Genomic DNA, 16,960 nt, shown 5'->3' on the forward strand with positions numbered 1-16,960 from the left:
CCACCAGCACAGGGATGGCAACTCCCTACTCCCCCGTCCCCCTGTACCCCCGCCCCCATTGATCACTAATTGAGAAAATGCCTTACGGCTGGATCTCATGGAGGCATTTTCTCAAGGGAGGCTCCTTTCTCTGTGATAACTTCAGCTTGTGTCAAGTTGACACACACAACCAGCCAGTACAAAATAAGTGTTGGGCTGGAGAGATGGCTCAGCGGTTAAGAGCACTGGCTGCTCTTCCAGAGGTCCTGAGTTCAATTCCCAGCAACCACATGGTGGCTCACAACCATCTGTAATGGGGTCTGATGCCCTCTGCTGGTGTGTCTGAAGGCAGCGACAGTGTACTCGCATACATGAAATAATTTAAAAAAGAAGAAAAAAAAGTTAAGCGTTGCTGTTTCACTCACTGCTGATGCGAAGCGGGGATTGTCCATCTCCGGAAAGAAGATCAGCTGTCTCCCAACCCGTTAACAGCATGCAGGTACAGACCACCACTTCTAGGCGTCCACCCAAAGGCTGTGGAAAGGTTCGTCCACACAGAAACCTGTATATGAATGTCCATACCTGTATTGCATGACAGTGCAAAGGCAGAAACAATCCAAATGTCCATCAGCACACGTGTGAACACAATGTGCTTTCTTTTTTTTTTTAACATTTATTCATTTATTATATATAAGTACACTGTAGCTGTCTTCAGACACACCAGAAGAGGGCATCAGATCTCATTACAGATGGTTGTGAGCCACCATGTGGTTGCTGGGATTTGAACTCAGGACCTCTGGAAGAGTAGTCGGTGCTCTTAATCGCTGAGCCATCTCTCCAGCCCCCACACCATGTGCTTTTATACAGTGTAGTATTTCTCAGCCATAGGACGAAGGACAAGAAAGAGCATTTTTCCAACTCTGACGTAAGAGGGACTATTTCTATGAAGCGTCTGAAATAGGCACGTCCAGAGCCAGCAGGCAGCCTGGGAGTTAGTGGGGTCAGAGAAGTGTGGGAAGGAGCGAGCCCTCTTTCATGGCAAATAACCGACATTTCCAGAAGTTACATGGTTAGTTTTTGGTTTTTCAAGATAGGGTTTCTCTTTGTAGCCCTGTCTGTCCTGGAACTCTCTTCATAGAGAGTCTGGCCTCAAAGTCAGAGATCCACCTGCCTCTGCCTCGCCGCAATGGCGGGCTTAGTAACCATGCGTTTTTAAAGTGAGATTTTATGGTTTACGGACCACGTCTAATAGCAAACATTAAATGAGAAGAGCACTTCGTGTTGTAATGTTTTTAGTCCTAAGAGAGGCTGAGGTTGGATTGCAAAAGTACCAAGACACCACCGGCGAAATTCAAGTCTTTGATCGAAGGATACTCTGTCTTCTATATTCTAATTCAATAGTGATGTGGTTTCTGGACTTCAAACAAACAAAGACTAAGCAGGTGACAAAAGCAGCTGCTATAATGTAGCCTGTGAGATCATAATCTGGCCCCATCAAATTACAGCGGTCAGGGAAAGCCAGATCCCATCTTCTATATAAACGAGAGGGTTTGTGCCAAGCGCAGCACCTTTTGAAAGGCAGACAGTCAAGTTCGGAGGCCGGAAGAGGCAGTGGTAATGCCAGTAACATTTCTCTGGTCAGGTGTGGGGTGGTGGGCTGTTAAAGGTATCATGGTTCCGGGTTGAGCTAAGGCTTGAAACCACGGTGACCCTAAAGGGACGGTAGGCATTTTGCCTGTTCCTGGGCTCCAGGCCCCTGTCACATAGCTACAGCTCCCCCCCCCCCCCCACAGCCCTATGTAGAGAGGTTTGTGGCCATCAGTCACATAGGAGCAGCACCCCAAGCCCTCCCACATGTGAATAAGCTATCCCCAGGCTCTCAGACCAAGCCAATAGGAAGCACCTATTGTCAGACCCTGACCCACCCCAAAACTGTATGTAAGGATCCTATCCAGAAGGAATAAAGGTGTGCGAGAAATATTCCGTCATCTGAGAGTTTCTGTCATAAGAGCTGTAACCCTGCTGCTTGGGGAGGAGATCTGCTCTTCCAAAAACACGCCGTTGGAAGCTCCCTCGCACCCCTCGCCCCTCGCTGGCTAGTCGGCCTCCTGCCGGTTCAGCCCCGGGCGACTTCTTGGAGCCACTGAAGCAGCAGCAGCACAGACAGAGGTGGAGCAGCTGCAGGGAGGCAGCAGGGGAGATTGCCCCTCCCTCGAGTTCCCTCCCTTTTGCCTGAAGCCTCACACCAGGCTGGCCCGAGATCTCAGTGGAAAGCCTCTCACAGGTCCACAGTCAGGCACTGAGCCAAAGGCTGGAGGATGTCTCACATCAGAAGCAAGGGATGGGAGCATTTCGGTTTGGCCCGAGTGGTAGATGAGTTCATTTAGAAGCAGCAAGAGTGGTGCTGCTGCAGTCAGGCTCCACAGAACCCCAGACACCTTCTCCCTTCGTGAACTCTGAGAACCAGGCCACCAAACCAGCTCACTCTGCTCACTCTCCGGCTGTGACCTACCACGCCCGAGTTTTACACCCACCCCTCAGACCACATAAACAGTGCTGCCATTTCCTCTCAACTACAGTCTGGGCTCCTGTAACGTTCTGAGCATCGCAAGGGCAGCTTCCATTACTGCAAATGTCTCCCTGCACCTCAACAGTGGGACTCGGCGGCAAATGTCACGGGAAGTGGGCGTTCTCTTCGGTGACCTGTACTTGATGCTCTATGCAACAAAGAAAGCACTGAGTTTTGTACAATGAATTCTGAGCACGCGCCACCAATCCCAATGATAAGCTCTCCAAGGCACAGAGACTCTGTCCTGAGGTCGCTGGAGGCAGAAAGAGCCCTCCTCCTCTGGAGACCACCCCTCCCACACTGTCAGCCCAGCCTGCTCTGCCCAGGCGGCAGAGAGCTCACAAAAGGGCAGTGTGTGCTGTGCTGACTCATGGTGATTTTGGTGCTGGGGACATCCAAGAGTCCACTGACATCTTGGCCATTTCCCACCAGAAACAATGAGTAGTCAGGGTCAGGCTGTGAAAGACTTTGTGAACAAGAACAGGAAACGAGAGAAAACTGGTTGTGAAAGGCATGGCTGACCCAGAACCACGCCTGGCTCTAGTCCTACGAGTTTTTTCTTTTTCTTTTTCTATCGAAGTGGAAGAGGGAGGGAGGGATAATTCTCCTGAGTCTCTTCATGTTAGCTATGCTTGTTAACTGAGGCCGCATGTCCTCGATGTGGAAGCGATTCACACTATAGAAAGAAGGCTGTTTATTGATTTATTGTTTATTTTTAGGGCTGATGATGCAGGTACAACTCTTGTCAGGCATAGATGCCCTGGACTGCATTCCCAACACTGGAAAGACAAAACAGAAAACCTAACTAAATGAATAAGGGACATCATAAAAAACACCATTTCAGGGGTTGGGGATTTAGCTCAGTGGTAGAGCGCTTGCCTAGCAAGCGCAAGGCCCTGGGTTCGGTCCCCAGCTTCGAAAATAAAATAAAAGAAAAACAAACAAAAAACACCATTTCAAAGGTCACAAATCCATAGTACATGGGTTTGTATACTTCTGATACTGTCTAGTCACTACCACTTACTACTACAACAACTACTGCTACATCAGTCAGCTGGTTCTTTTGAGACAAGGTTTCTCTCTGTATCCTTGGCTGTTCTGGTTTCTCTCTGTTAGACCAGACTGGCCCCTGCCTCTGCCTCTCCAGTCCTGGGATTAAAGATGTTTACCACTACACTAGACCTAACTGTCTTTAGTTTTAAAAACTTTTATTATCCTCACCCCAAAAGGAAACACTACGCCCATTTGAATGACTCCTCGTGGCCTTCCCACCGCATCGACAACCAATAGGCTGTGTCTGAGAATTGGATGTTCTGCTTATGTCAGAGAAACAGTCACCCCCTGTGTGTCTGGGAGCCTCCCAGCATGATGTTCTATGTGTCTCTTTGTAACAGGCCCCCCAGACCTTAGTTGGCTCCCAGATCTTAACACAACTAACAGGGCGAGCTGATGGAGGTACTCTTCAGGACATGGGACCCAGCACGTAGGCAGCACCATTTGCCAAACTGAAAACAAAGACCTAATTCATCAGAGTCCATAGTTTTGTACTAACCTTGTTTTTTGGCTTCTGTAGTTTCCCTTCTGGGTAACTGTTCTTGCTGAGCTGTGGCAACCAAAGACATGTTTTGTTTTTTGTGCTTAAAGGCTCACCCTAAGAGAGCTGGAGAGATAGCTCAGCGGTCAAGAGCACTGACTGCTCTTCCAGAGGTCCTGAGTTCAAGTCCCACCAATCACACGGTGGCTCACAACCATCTGTAATGGGATCTGATGCCCTCTTCTGGTGTGTCTGAAGACAGCGACAGTGTACTCACATAAATAAAATTCATTAAAGACAAACAAAAACCTCATCTTGAGAAAAGCTCAAGACTATAGTTACCGGCCAGCTAATAGACTTTCTACTGACTGAAATCTGTACCCAAGTCATTTCTCTGAGCTCATCTTTGATAGATCTCTAACATTTTTCACATGGTGGCAAAATCAGTTTTTAACTCCTCTTTATGATTAACGGTCCATTGTATTTATGGTGAGCAGTTGAGTGCCCCCCCCTTCATTGGCCACTACTAATAGTGCACTCTGCACATCCTTGTACGTATATTTTAGCTTCTGCTTTCTGTCCATTTGTGTACACAGGGATGGGATTCTTCTGTGATAATTCTGTTTAAGTTTTTTTTTTGGAGTGAACAGTTTTCAACAGCAGCAATGACACAGTCTCATCCTTCACCGTAACATTTCTCCCCATTTTTTCCTTTCTGCTTTTGGGGAAGGCCAGACCCCTTGGAGTAGAGTAGAAACTTCACTTCCACTATAACGATTCCTTTATCCAAAGTCTCGAACCGTGTCTTTAACCTCGCCTTTTCCAGGAGCAGACAGTGTGGCCTACCTCCCTGAATCACTAACGCACCCTCCACCTCACTCCCGCCAAACACACATACACAGCCATGTGTCATCATAAATTACTGTCTTAGTGACCTCTCATGGAGCCCTACTAAACTGCAACTCAGGTTAAGCTGAGTGCCCGAAATAGAAGAAACATGCAACGCTCTTTTTCTTCCAGTCCTGGCCCTCTGCCAGTGCCTGCCGGGCGAGGTCCAGCTAGGGAGAGGAGAAGCAATGGGCAGGCATGCGGGCCCCTCCTGGAGTTACTATCGGTCAGCACTGGCCCTCGGAGTGATCCGCCTTCATTCGGCCCACAGCGCCTGACCCCTCACAGCCAATCAGCAGCGGCACCGGGCTCTGCTCCCGCCGCTCCAATCAGAAGGCGCGGCTCCTGAAGGCAGTCCTTGCACCCTGGAGTCACAGATGGAGCCTATGGAGAGCTTCCTAGTGATGCAGCGTCTTGGACTGTGCAAGGCCAACCCTGCCCCCACCACCATCCGGTGACCTTGAATGTGGGCTCTGGTCGCCAGCTTTCTCCAAGGATGGGGGGATGGGGACCCTGGCAAAGCAAGGCGCGTTTTATTTTCGTCTACATAATGCGAACGCTTATGGGGCAGAGGAGGCAGAGCTCTAGGAGTTAGCAAAACAGACCTCAGGTTGGGTCGTGGTGTAGAGGAGAGAACGCTGAAAAGCACAGCATTAAAGTGTTCAGGAACGATGTCAGCCCTCATGAAGGGGCGTGGAGTGAGCAGTGGGAGGGAAGAATGCAGGGGAGGCAGTGAGAGTCTGGAAATCTCGATATTTAAGAAAGTTACTGTGGTGGCAGAGGGGACCGCGGGGCGGGGGGGGGGGGGAGGCTGGAGAAGGGGAGGGTTGGAAGCCTAAATCCAGGCTTTGGAAAACTCCCGGTGAGGGGCTTGAGAATGGAAAAGGAAGTACACATCTGAAAAGTAATTTTGGAGCAGAATAGACATTCAATGGCTGGAATGGTAAAGTGGATGCATGTAGGAGGGGGCCCCATGGCCGGTTTTTAGCTTGAGTCACTGCAGGGGGTTGGGGGGGCAGCCTCTGCACCAACTTAAAATAAGAAGCTTGAAACAGAAGCAGGCTTGGACTGGGAGCAGGAAGTCAATATTTAACACGGGAGTGGGAGTTGTAAAAGGTTTGCTAGGATTAAAGGCATTAATCACCACACAATCTTCTTAACGTGCTCTTAAATTTGGATTGCAAGAATTGCACTGAGAATTTTTTCTGTCTCCATGTTCATCAGGAAAAAAAAGGTTTATAATTTTCTTTCTTTCTTTCTTTCTTTCTTTCTTTCTTTCTTTCTCTTTCCTTCTTTCTTTTTTAATGTGTGTGCTCTTAACCAGTTCACATACTGAGGTAATGCAGACTTTGCAGAATGAACTTGGTAGTGTTCCTTGTACCATATGGAACCGTTTAAGGAGGTTGGGTTTAATCCTTTCCTTAAAGATTTGATAAAACTTGGCAACGAATCCATCTGGTCCTACCTTTTGACTCTTGGGGAAACTCTTGGTTACTGTCTCCGTCTTACTGACTTATGAATCCGTTTAAATCGTTTATATCCTTTTGGTTTGATTTTGTGAGTCATCTATGACTAGGAGTTTATCCATTTCTAAGATGCTGGCTAATGTATTGCCAATTATCATGGAACTGAAATGGTAAAAAACAAAACAAAACAAAAAACCCTACTTTAGAGTATTAAGAAGTGAAGCCCGGCAGTGGTGACACACAACTTTCGTCCCAGCGCTCAGGAGGCTGAGCAAGGTGGAGCTCTCAGTTCAAGGTCAGCCTGGTCTACAGAACAAATAAATAAGACTGTTAGAAAGTTAAAAGGTATTTGAGGTACAATCATACATGAATGAGATGAAGACGGTGGTCAGAGAAAGGGAAAGACTAGGAAAACAACTGAAGATAGAAGGAGAAAGAAAAGTAGGGAGAAGCCGTGGAGGGAAAAGAGCGGGAGCCTGGGAAAAAAATAAAGATAAAGAACACACACAAATTTGTCCCAAAAGTGTAAAAAGGTGTTGTTCTTTAAAGATTGAATTCACTTTAATTTTATGAATATGGACGTTTTGCCTGACTGTATGCCCATGCTTAGTGCCCACAGAGGCCAAAAGAGGCTGTCAGATCCTCTGGGACTGGAGTTACAGACGGTCGTGAACTGCCATGTGGGGGCTGGGAATCAAACCCTCTATAAAAGAAACAAGTACTCTTAACAGCTGAGCCATCTCTCTGACCCCCAAAAAATGGGGGTGGGTGTTTGAAGTAGATAAATGTAAATGCAAAAGGGGGAGTATGAGACTTATAAACAAAAAAATAGGGCTGGAGAGATAGCTCATCGGTTAAGCGCACTGACTGCTCTTCCAGAGGTCCTGAGTTCAATTCCCAGTGACCACATGGTGGCTCACAGCCATCTGTAGTGGGATCTGATGTCCTCTTCTGGTGAGTCTGAAGACAGCAACAATGTAGTCATATTCATAAACAAATAAACAAACACCCAACAAAACAAAACACCCAGGCTGGGTGGTGGCTCATGCTCTTAATACCAGCACTCAGGGGGCAGAGACAGGTAGCTCTCTGTGAGTCTGAGGCCAGAGCTAGTTCCAGGACAGCCACATTTGCACAATGCTGTCTGGAAGAACAAAACAACCTCCCTCTTGGGGTGTGGGGTGAGGACAAGAAGAACAAAATAAGTTGAAATATTGTAAATTAGAAGAGAAATGAGGAAACTTGGGAAAAACAAAAACTAAGGTAACAGAAAAAAATATTGCCCAATAATGAAAATGGGTAAGCAAAACTGAATGGATAAACAAGGGACAATATCCAATACGGCATCAGAAAAATAATATATAAATATACAATTATAGTAAGAGGGAATCGTGGGATTAAAAACAAAAGATGGGGTGCCAGGTCAGCTCCTTTCTGGGTCCTCAACAATAGAAGATTATTAGTTATATGTCTGGAGGTTGAGGAGGTCAGCTGAACTCGTGGGCTCTTGCCTGTCCTGTGTGTGGTTTCCGCCATTGCTGAAGCTGTTGGATTGGTAGCTGATTTCTACAAGCTGTACCCTCACCCTGGAACCTTTCCCCCAACGCACACTAGCAACCTCTGCTGGTCACACTTATATTTAAGTTTGTGGTCTGGTTGAATTCTCTCTCGACGCCCCCCCCCCCACTCCCGCCCCTTTGTAACCCTGGGCTTCGGTAATGCTTTAGCTGTGAGGCCTCTCCCAAGTACCTTGGGAGTGTGGACACAAACAACAGCAGTGAGATTGGCCCCTGCCTTTGTGCTTTTAAGACCTCCTGTAGATTGACCACCCTGCTGGAGGGGTGTAGCTGTGAGTATCATACGCACTCCTGGAACTTTTGACCTCTGTGGTGGTCAGTGGCAGGGGGAAGACTCCAGAGACTTACCCACCCGCTGGGCTCAGGCTCAGAGCCATTACACTCCAGGTTCATTCTCAGTTCCTGAGAACTGCATCCAGCCACCCAATCTTTCTCTATCTAACTCCCAGTTTGAGCTTAGTCTCCTGCTGCCAACCCCTCAGCCTGTCAGCCTCTGGCCCCCTTGCTTCCCACAACTGTCTCATATTCCTGTGGCAGGCCCAATTGAGGTCCCCCAACATGTGGGGGGTCCCCTGATCCCAAGACTTTAGAGTAGCTCAGTTTCAAATAAATTAGCTTTAAAAATGACTCCTGGTGCTACTGCTACTGTCTAGTTTATATGAGAGAGAGAGAGAGAGAGAGAGAGAGAGAGAGAGAGAGAGAGAAACAGAGACAGAGACAGAGACAGAGACAGAGACAGAGACAGAGACAGAGACAGAGAAACAGAGACAGAGACAAAGACAGAGAGAAGGAGGGGGAGAGGGAGGGAGGGAGGGAAGGAGGGAGGGAGGGAGAGAGGGAAGGAGAGAGAGAATGGGCTTTCTCTTTACTTAACTGACAGAGGAATCTAAAGATGAAGCTGGATTGAAGGCCTGTGAGGGCTAAGGGTTAGTCTTGGGGCAGGACTGCCAGTCTCTCCTTGTCACGGCCACCTGGCTTACCTTTTGAAAGCTATTTCTGTTTGCCAACCTCACTAAAGGGGAACTGTGCACTCGAGGATGTGGCTGATTTGTTGGTACACTGCCTTTTCTTCTCTGGTATCCTTTCTTGATGTCTGAAGCATCCCTCTCTTTTTTTCTTTGGAATAGTGTCTATTGCCATGGACCAGCCTTGGCTTGGAGAGGGGTACTAAGGAAGGGGTGTTTGGGAGTAGCAAGAGAATCAACTCAAAGTCAATCATGGGGTGCAAGCTGAAAGCCTTGTGTTCTGCTTGAGACAGCTCTCTAGAGGTCTCCAGATAGTTCAACTCCTCTTAGAAAAATTCTAAAGGAGCTGTGTTCATTCTCCAATCAGTTTTCTCTGAGTAGCTTTCTCTCGGTGACCAAAACCCAGCCTTTTATTTGCATATCAATTCATCATTTGCCCAAGTTCCCTTTCGATTATTCCATAAATCAACATTCTACAACCTTAGTCCCTTCATTCTTAGGACTCAGCAAGTATACTTTCTTTTTTAAACACATGGCAAATGAATTCAGAGATTTGTCTGCCTTTGTAAACATAGTCAATAAACTAGTTGGGTGGGGATCTTGCCCTATGATTACCACTCCCCAAATCTCTTTATCTCTTTCCTTAATATTTTTTTGTCAATCTGGTTCATAGTGCAGCTGCCCTCATAATTTGTATTGAATCCTTATATTTTGTATGGTTGAGAAATTACACATTCTTGAACTCTTGTTTTCAGAGTTCTTTCCCACAGCCTTGAGGGCTGTCCTGAAGGTCACAACAGTCACTAAATCCTCAACTACCAGATTGTTGCTGCTTCTATTTATTAAGGAGTCAATAACTTTGGCATAGAGGGCATTCTCTGATAACCTTGGAATGGAGAATGTCTCTTGGTTGAGGAACATAAATTATGTAAATTATATAGACAAGCCCCATGCTCAGAGCAACTGGCAGCACTTGCGGAGGCCCATGCCCTACTGGGCTTTGTTCCAGGGGTGGGAACTGAGTCACACCATCCCTTCCACACGGAAGGACTTGGGAGTCTATGTATTCTTTTTTTTTTTTAAGATTTTTTTTATTATATATAAGTACACTGTAGCTGTCTTCAGACACACCAGAAGTGGGCAACAGATCTCATTACAGATGGTTGTGAGCCACCATTTGGTTGCTGGAATTTGAACTCAGGACCTCTGGAAGAGCAGTCAGTGCTCTTAAAACACTGAGTCATCTTTCCAGCCCCCAGTCTATGTATTCTTACTTTGCTTCTACTTCCCTGGCTTATGTGGAGGCAGCTCACACTAAGCCATAAGTAGCTACCTGTCCCTACCCTCTTGCCCCCAGGTTTTCACTGTGTCATCCTGGCTGACCCAGAACAAATTATGCATATCAGTCTTGCCTCCAGCTCATAGAGAACCATCTGCTTCTACATTCCCAGGTGGTTGAAATAATGGCATGTGCCACCATGCCTGACATCGAATAACATTTTAAATGATATTAATTGCTATTAAAAGATGTGCAGGCAGTAAGCCAGACAGAGACAGTGAGGGGTGGGCAGAGGTCTGAGGAGGTGGTATGATGATTAGTTTTCTTGGGCTGGAAAGGGAAGGTGCATGGCGGAAGAGGGGAACGGAACGTTTCAGAGCTGTTGGGTAAACTTGGCATATCATTGTGTTAGCTGCAAGGCTTTGTGTCTCTGGATGCTAACACACAGGATTTCCCGTCCAAATTGACCAAGATCTCCCCCACTATTAAAGATTCAATCATGAAGAATTGCTGGTTGTTAATTCCCAGCATGGACTGTACCATTAAGATAAGAATTTGGGGTCTGCTGTGGGAAAAGTAGTCAAGAGCTAAATCAGCAGCATTAGAACCATCTTGATTATGGTGGGGTTTTGTTTTCTTTTTAAATATATATGTATATGACATATACATATATAGTAAAGATTTATTAACCTGTTTTATAAGTACAGTGTAGCTGTCTTCAGACACACCAGAAAAGGGCATCAGATCCCATTACAGATGGTTGTGAGCCACCATGTGGTTGCGGGGAATTGAACTAAGTACCACTGGAAAAGCAGTCAGTGCTTTTAACTGCTGAAATATCTCTCCAACCCTTAAAGATTTGCTTATTTTATTTTACATGAGTATGCTGTAGCTGTCTTCAGACATACCAGAATATATATTTAAATATTTATTAATTTATTTTTATGCATGTAAGTATATTCTCTGTGTTAGTGTGTGTGTGTGTGTGTGTGTGTGTGTGTGTGTGTGTGTGTGTGTATCAGGTACATGCAGTACTCAAGAAGTCCAGAAGAGGGCATTTGATCCTCTGGGACTGGAGTTACAGCCTTATCATTCCTGTGGGTATTGGGAACCTAGTTGGAGTTCTCTCCAAGAGCAACAATTACTCTTAACCACTGAGCCATCTCTTTAGCCTCACCATCATGATTTAAATAAATCCGCTTAAATTGTTTTTATAATCTAGACTAGATATACTTAAAGTATGTAGACATACTTGATTGCCACTAATGGTCTGTTTTCTAGCAATGTCATGGATTGAATTCAGGGCCTAGCACTCTAAATGAACCCAACCCCATACTCTTAGCCTCTGTGACCTACAGTTATAACTAGTCCTACAGTAGCAATTTCAGTATAATTTTAGTATAATTTTCATCATACTTTTTACCCATATCACTTGTTTAATATGTGTAGCATAATAGAGAATACACTAGATTGAGAATTATTAAAACTTAGTTTCAAATATCAGTTCCATTCTTTACTAACTTCATAGTTTGGGGAGAAAGCAATTAATGCAGAGGCTCTCAATGAATTACATATCATTCCTGAAATCAACCCAAGATGTGTTAAGGACAGCCAGGAGGCCAAAATGACTCTTACAAAATTACAGGGCCTTTGTCCCTTTTCAACACTGTCATAGAGTCACTATTGCTGTTAGACACCATGACCAAAGCAACTTGGGGAGGAAAGTATTTATTTGGCTTATACTTCCTGACCACTGTTCATCATTGAAGGAAGTCAGAAAGAAACTCAAGCAGGGCAAGATCCTGTCAGTAGGAGCTGATGCAGAGGTCATGCAGGATGCTGCTTTCCTACCATCTTGCTCCTCATGGCTTGCTCATTCTGTTCTCCTATAGTATACAGAACTGTAGCCTAGGGAATGACACCACCCACAATGGACTGAGCCATCCCTGATCAATCACTGTTTAAGAAAACGCTCGATAGACTTTTGGACAGCTGGATGGTAGGGAGGCATTTTCTCAATTGAGACTGCCACTTCCCCAATGAATTTATTCTGTGCCAAGTTGACATAAAACAAGCTAGTACAACCAACAAATATTGACATTTGTATTGATGGTAACCAAAGCAATAGTGGGTGAAATCTGCTGTAACAGCACTAAGGCAACAGCGTCAGAGTACTTGTGCTGGGTTTCTCGCTGCCTCGCGCTGAGGATTCAATTACATTCCTGGTGGTCTTCATTAAAGAAGCAAACTTCATTAAGGGACTTCAGTCTTTAACCTTTATAAGACAACTTTTAAAGAAAACAGAGGTGTACATGAAGCTTTTCTGTTTCATGTACAGACCATTCAAGGATGTATGCTCATCGCTCATGAGCTGAATTAACTCAGTCTGAGTAAGAAGGACCTCCATAGGATCATGTACTGAATGCTTAGTCACTGAGGAGCAGAACTGTTTGAAAGGATTAGAAGGGTTAGGAGGCGTGGCCATATCAGAGGAAGTATGTCACTGGGGTTTGGTTTTGACATTTCAAAAGCCCACACTAGGCCCAGTTCTGCCTATCCACCCCGCCATGAATTAGGATTCATTCTCAGCTGTTTCTCCATCACCATGTCTGCCTGCATGCCACCGTGTTCCCTACCATGATAATAATGAGCTAACCCTCTGAAACTGTAAGTCAGCCCCAATGAAATGATCTCCCTTAGTCATGGTGTCTCCTCAGAGCAATAGAACAGTGACCAAGACCCACAACATCCTTGTTACTTAAAGGAGCGACTGACAGCTCGTCTGTTAGTTCATCCCAATAACCCAGTGCCTGAGAAAGTCAGCTTACACCATGCACTTTATTTGGGAATCTGGTTGCAGTAGCTCTGGTCCATGGGGGGGCTCCATTGCATCTCGCCCTTGGTAACACAGCACTATGGTGTGGTAGAGTAAAGCTCTTTGCTTCAGGATTCAAGTAATAGCATTTAAGCTCTTGAGAGAGATATTTTATGCAGCTCTGAGGTTGTCAGCCTCTCAATTATTAAAGACCTCCCTGATTACAGGGAGAAGGCTAATGAGTGTGGCCTCGGCCTTGCCAGGTCTCCTGCAAGAGCAGAAAGTGTTGAGTCATTTCTCTGGGCAGACGCATCACATTTTAAAAGCAATCTTCTGAACACCTGCTCCTGAGCGTTTATTAAGTTCATGGTAGCCCTTCTTCATGTAAACACTTACCCAGGGTCTTCTCCATTTCATGATTCTTAAATGAGTATTTCGAACACGGGGGTTTGAAAGTATTCCTAGTAAGTGCTAGCTTTTCATCTTAACTTTAGAAATGATTGAAAGCTTTTTAATCCCAACTCTTTCCTCCAAAATATTAAATATTCCCTATTGGGCCAACAAGATGGCTCAGTGGGCAAAGGCAACACAAGGTCAACAGCCTGAATTTAATCCCTGGAGCCTACAGAAGGGAAGGAGAGGACTGCCTCCATAAAGAAAGCTGTCCTCTGATCCCCACACTTGTGCCATGGTGTGCACAGCCCGGTCCATCCTCTCACCCTAAATTAAAATTAAAGGCTGGAGAGATGACTCCATGGTTGAGAACACTTGTTTCTCTTGGAAAAGACTGGAGTTTGGTTTCCAGCACCCACATAACAGTTCACCGTCTGTAACTCCTGTTCCAAAGGATCCAGTGCTCTCTTTTGGCCTCCACACACATTGCACACACATGTAGGGCGTAGACATACCTGTAGGGAAACACTCATGCTCATAAAATAAAAATACACACAACCTAAACATAATTAAAATTTAAGTGCCCATTTTTTTCTTTGTTTACCTGAAAATAAGATACTAATGTTGTATCACAGAGAAGAGAATTGTGTGGGTCAAAGCCACAGGCAGGGTGTGAGTAGGGAAAGAAAGATCGGATAATTCATGCTTTGTTAAAACTTGAAACATTTAGGCTTCCAACGAGACTATCAAGGAAGTGGTGGCACACGCCTTTAATTCCAGCACTGGGGAAGCAGAGACAGGTGGGTCTCTGTGAGTTCGAGGCCAGCCTGATCTACAAGGCAAGTTCCAAGACAGCCAGGACTGCACAGAAACCCTGTGTCAAAGAAAGAAAGGAAGAAAGAGAGAGAGAGAGAGAGAGAGAGAGAGAGAGAGAGAGAGAGAGAGAGAGAGAGGGGAAGGAAGGAAGGAGAAAGAAAGGAAGGAAGGAAGAAAGAAAAGAAGAAAGAAAGAGGACTGGAGAGATGGTCCGTTGGGTGCTTTCCAACAAGCTTGAGGGCCTGAGTTCAATGTTTCTTTTGTACTTAACTAAAATAAGATCCCACTCTCCACCGTGTGATACTGTGCTGTGAATGCATGAGCCCTCTGGCCTACCAGCACCGTTCTAATTTTGTCCTCCTGCTTCCTTGTTTATGTCAAAGCTTCCTTTCCATCAGAGCTAGTAGCATAGTCAATGAGGGAAAGGGTGAGTTATTGGTGATTTTATAAGTGAAGGGTAATATTATGTATAAACGGCCTAGGCTGAGAGTACCTTTGCCTCTTATCCCCAGGGAGGGGGACAAAGTGAAGTGCAAAGGTGTGTGTGTGTGTGTGTGTGTGTGTGTGTGTGTGTGTGTGAAGGTGTGTATATGCTCTATGTAGGTACAATACACATGTGCGTTGAAGCTAAAAGTCAATGTCAGGTGCCCCTTCCTTCTTTCCCCTTCACCTTTGCTCTGAGACAGTCTTTCACTGAGCCTGGCGCTCACAGATTGGCTTGCATGGCTGACAGGCCACACACCCCAGGATCCTTCTCCCTCTTTTCCTCTCCCTCGAAAGCCTGGGATTAGAGGCATTCCGGGTCACTCCTTGTTTTCTACATGGGTGCTGGAGGTCTGGACGCAGGTCCTCATGTTCACCCACTGAGCTATGAGCCAAGCCCCTAGTTGGTTTTTTGCACTTTGATGAATAATTCACTTAGTCTACACGTCTCAGTTGCAGGCTGCTTCTGCCCTCCGTGGTTGTCTGACTTCCATGTGTTAGGTGAAAAACTGAAAACACGTGTAATAAAATGAGCCAAAAAAATTTCAAATCAGAAGCACTTTATCCACCCTTTGTGTACTTAAGTAGCTCACAGATTCTCACAAAGATGGCCTCTCTGCCCTACAAGGCTGTAGGCTGTGTGGCTGGGTCATACTCAAACCCAGGTCGCAGGTCCTGTTCTTTTTACAGACCCCGGCTCATTTTAGTTCAGTGTTCTTGAGAAGGAAGGATGTTGACTATAGAGATCTTTCAAACATGAACATGTCCAGACTCTAGGTTCAAGTGTTCTCTTTCCTCAGCTAAGAACATCCCTGGGTATGTGAGAATTTTTAGTTGAGACCTTTGTGCAAATATGAGGAGTGGGGGGTTAGTTTGTTGTTTGTTTGGTGTTGCTTTGAGATAGATTCTTGCCACGTAACTCTGGCTGCCTGGGAACTCATTGAGTAGACCAGGCTGGCCTCAGAGTCATAGAAATCCAACCACCTCTGCCTCCCATGTGCTGAAGAGGATTTGATTTTTCTGCTTTTGAAATAGAGTCTGGCTTTGTAGCCCAGGGTGTCCTCAAGTTGCTAATCCTCCTTCAACCTCCTGACGGCTGGGATTAGAGCACTCGCTCGCAGGCCTGATGACATGTGAGATTGAGTTGTCTGACCTAGTTGCTGATCATCCGTCTCCAGCTGTGTGTTGGAATGTCGGACTGCTCTCTCCTTAAAACAAAACCCATACAAGCCTCAGCTTCTCTAGCCGAGGCAGAGGGATTGATGTCCCAAGCCAGCCTGAGTGACATAGTGAAACCTCTCAAAAAACCAAGGGCTGGGGAAGGCAGCTCAGTGGCAGAGCCCTTGCCTGGTGTGCACAAGGTTATGAATTTGATCCCCCGATAGCCAAAAGTACATGCAAACAAAAGACACGAAAATTCGCCCTAATGAAAGTTACTAACGAAGATAGTTTCTCAGGAGTGGAAATTTCAGAGCATGCACATTGATTCTATTGGGTGCTGATAGATTTGCTGCAGAACAGCTGGGCAACTTCCAGGCACATCAACACTATTCAAAGTTTCCATTTCTCTAACCAGCAGTAGAGAATTCCGCAGTCTGCTTTCACAACTGCTGTCATAGGTTCCTTCGGATCTCATTTAGGAATCACATTTCAAGCAAATCATGATCCTCACTGTCCCTCATCATATCCTGCAACTCATCTCTCTTCTCTGGGAAGTGATTGTTGAATAATTAATATCTGTAAGAACTCCCATAATGCGCTAGAGAAACGAAGGAAAGGTCAGGGGTCCTACCACGAGGAAGGCTTATGGTTTATGGTGAGATGGACTTGCAAACCATTTTGTTTGTTTGTTTGTTTGTTTGTTTGTTTGTTAGTTTGTGTTGTTGTTGTTGTTAGTTAGTTAGTTGGTTGTTTCTTGTTTTTCCAGACAAGGTTTCTGTCTATAGTCCTGGCTGTCCTAGAACTTTCTCTGTAGACAAAACTAGCTTCAAACTCATAGAGATCCACCTGCCTCTGTCTCCTAAGTGCTGGGATGAAAAGTGTACATCACCATGCCCAGTGTAAACAATTCTCAATATAGCTGTTAAAATAAAACTGTGAACAACACAAAATCTGTAGGGGATCCAAAAGTACGTGGGGTCCCTCACTATGTGATGAGATGGGGAGAGGATGGAGGGACCTAGGAAGCTTTCACAG

Source organism: Rattus norvegicus, chromosome 1 (genome assembly GCF_036323735.1).
Source record: "Rattus norvegicus strain BN/NHsdMcwi chromosome 1, GRCr8, whole genome shotgun sequence".
Lineage (NCBI taxonomy): Eukaryota > Metazoa > Chordata > Mammalia > Rodentia > Muridae > Rattus > Rattus norvegicus.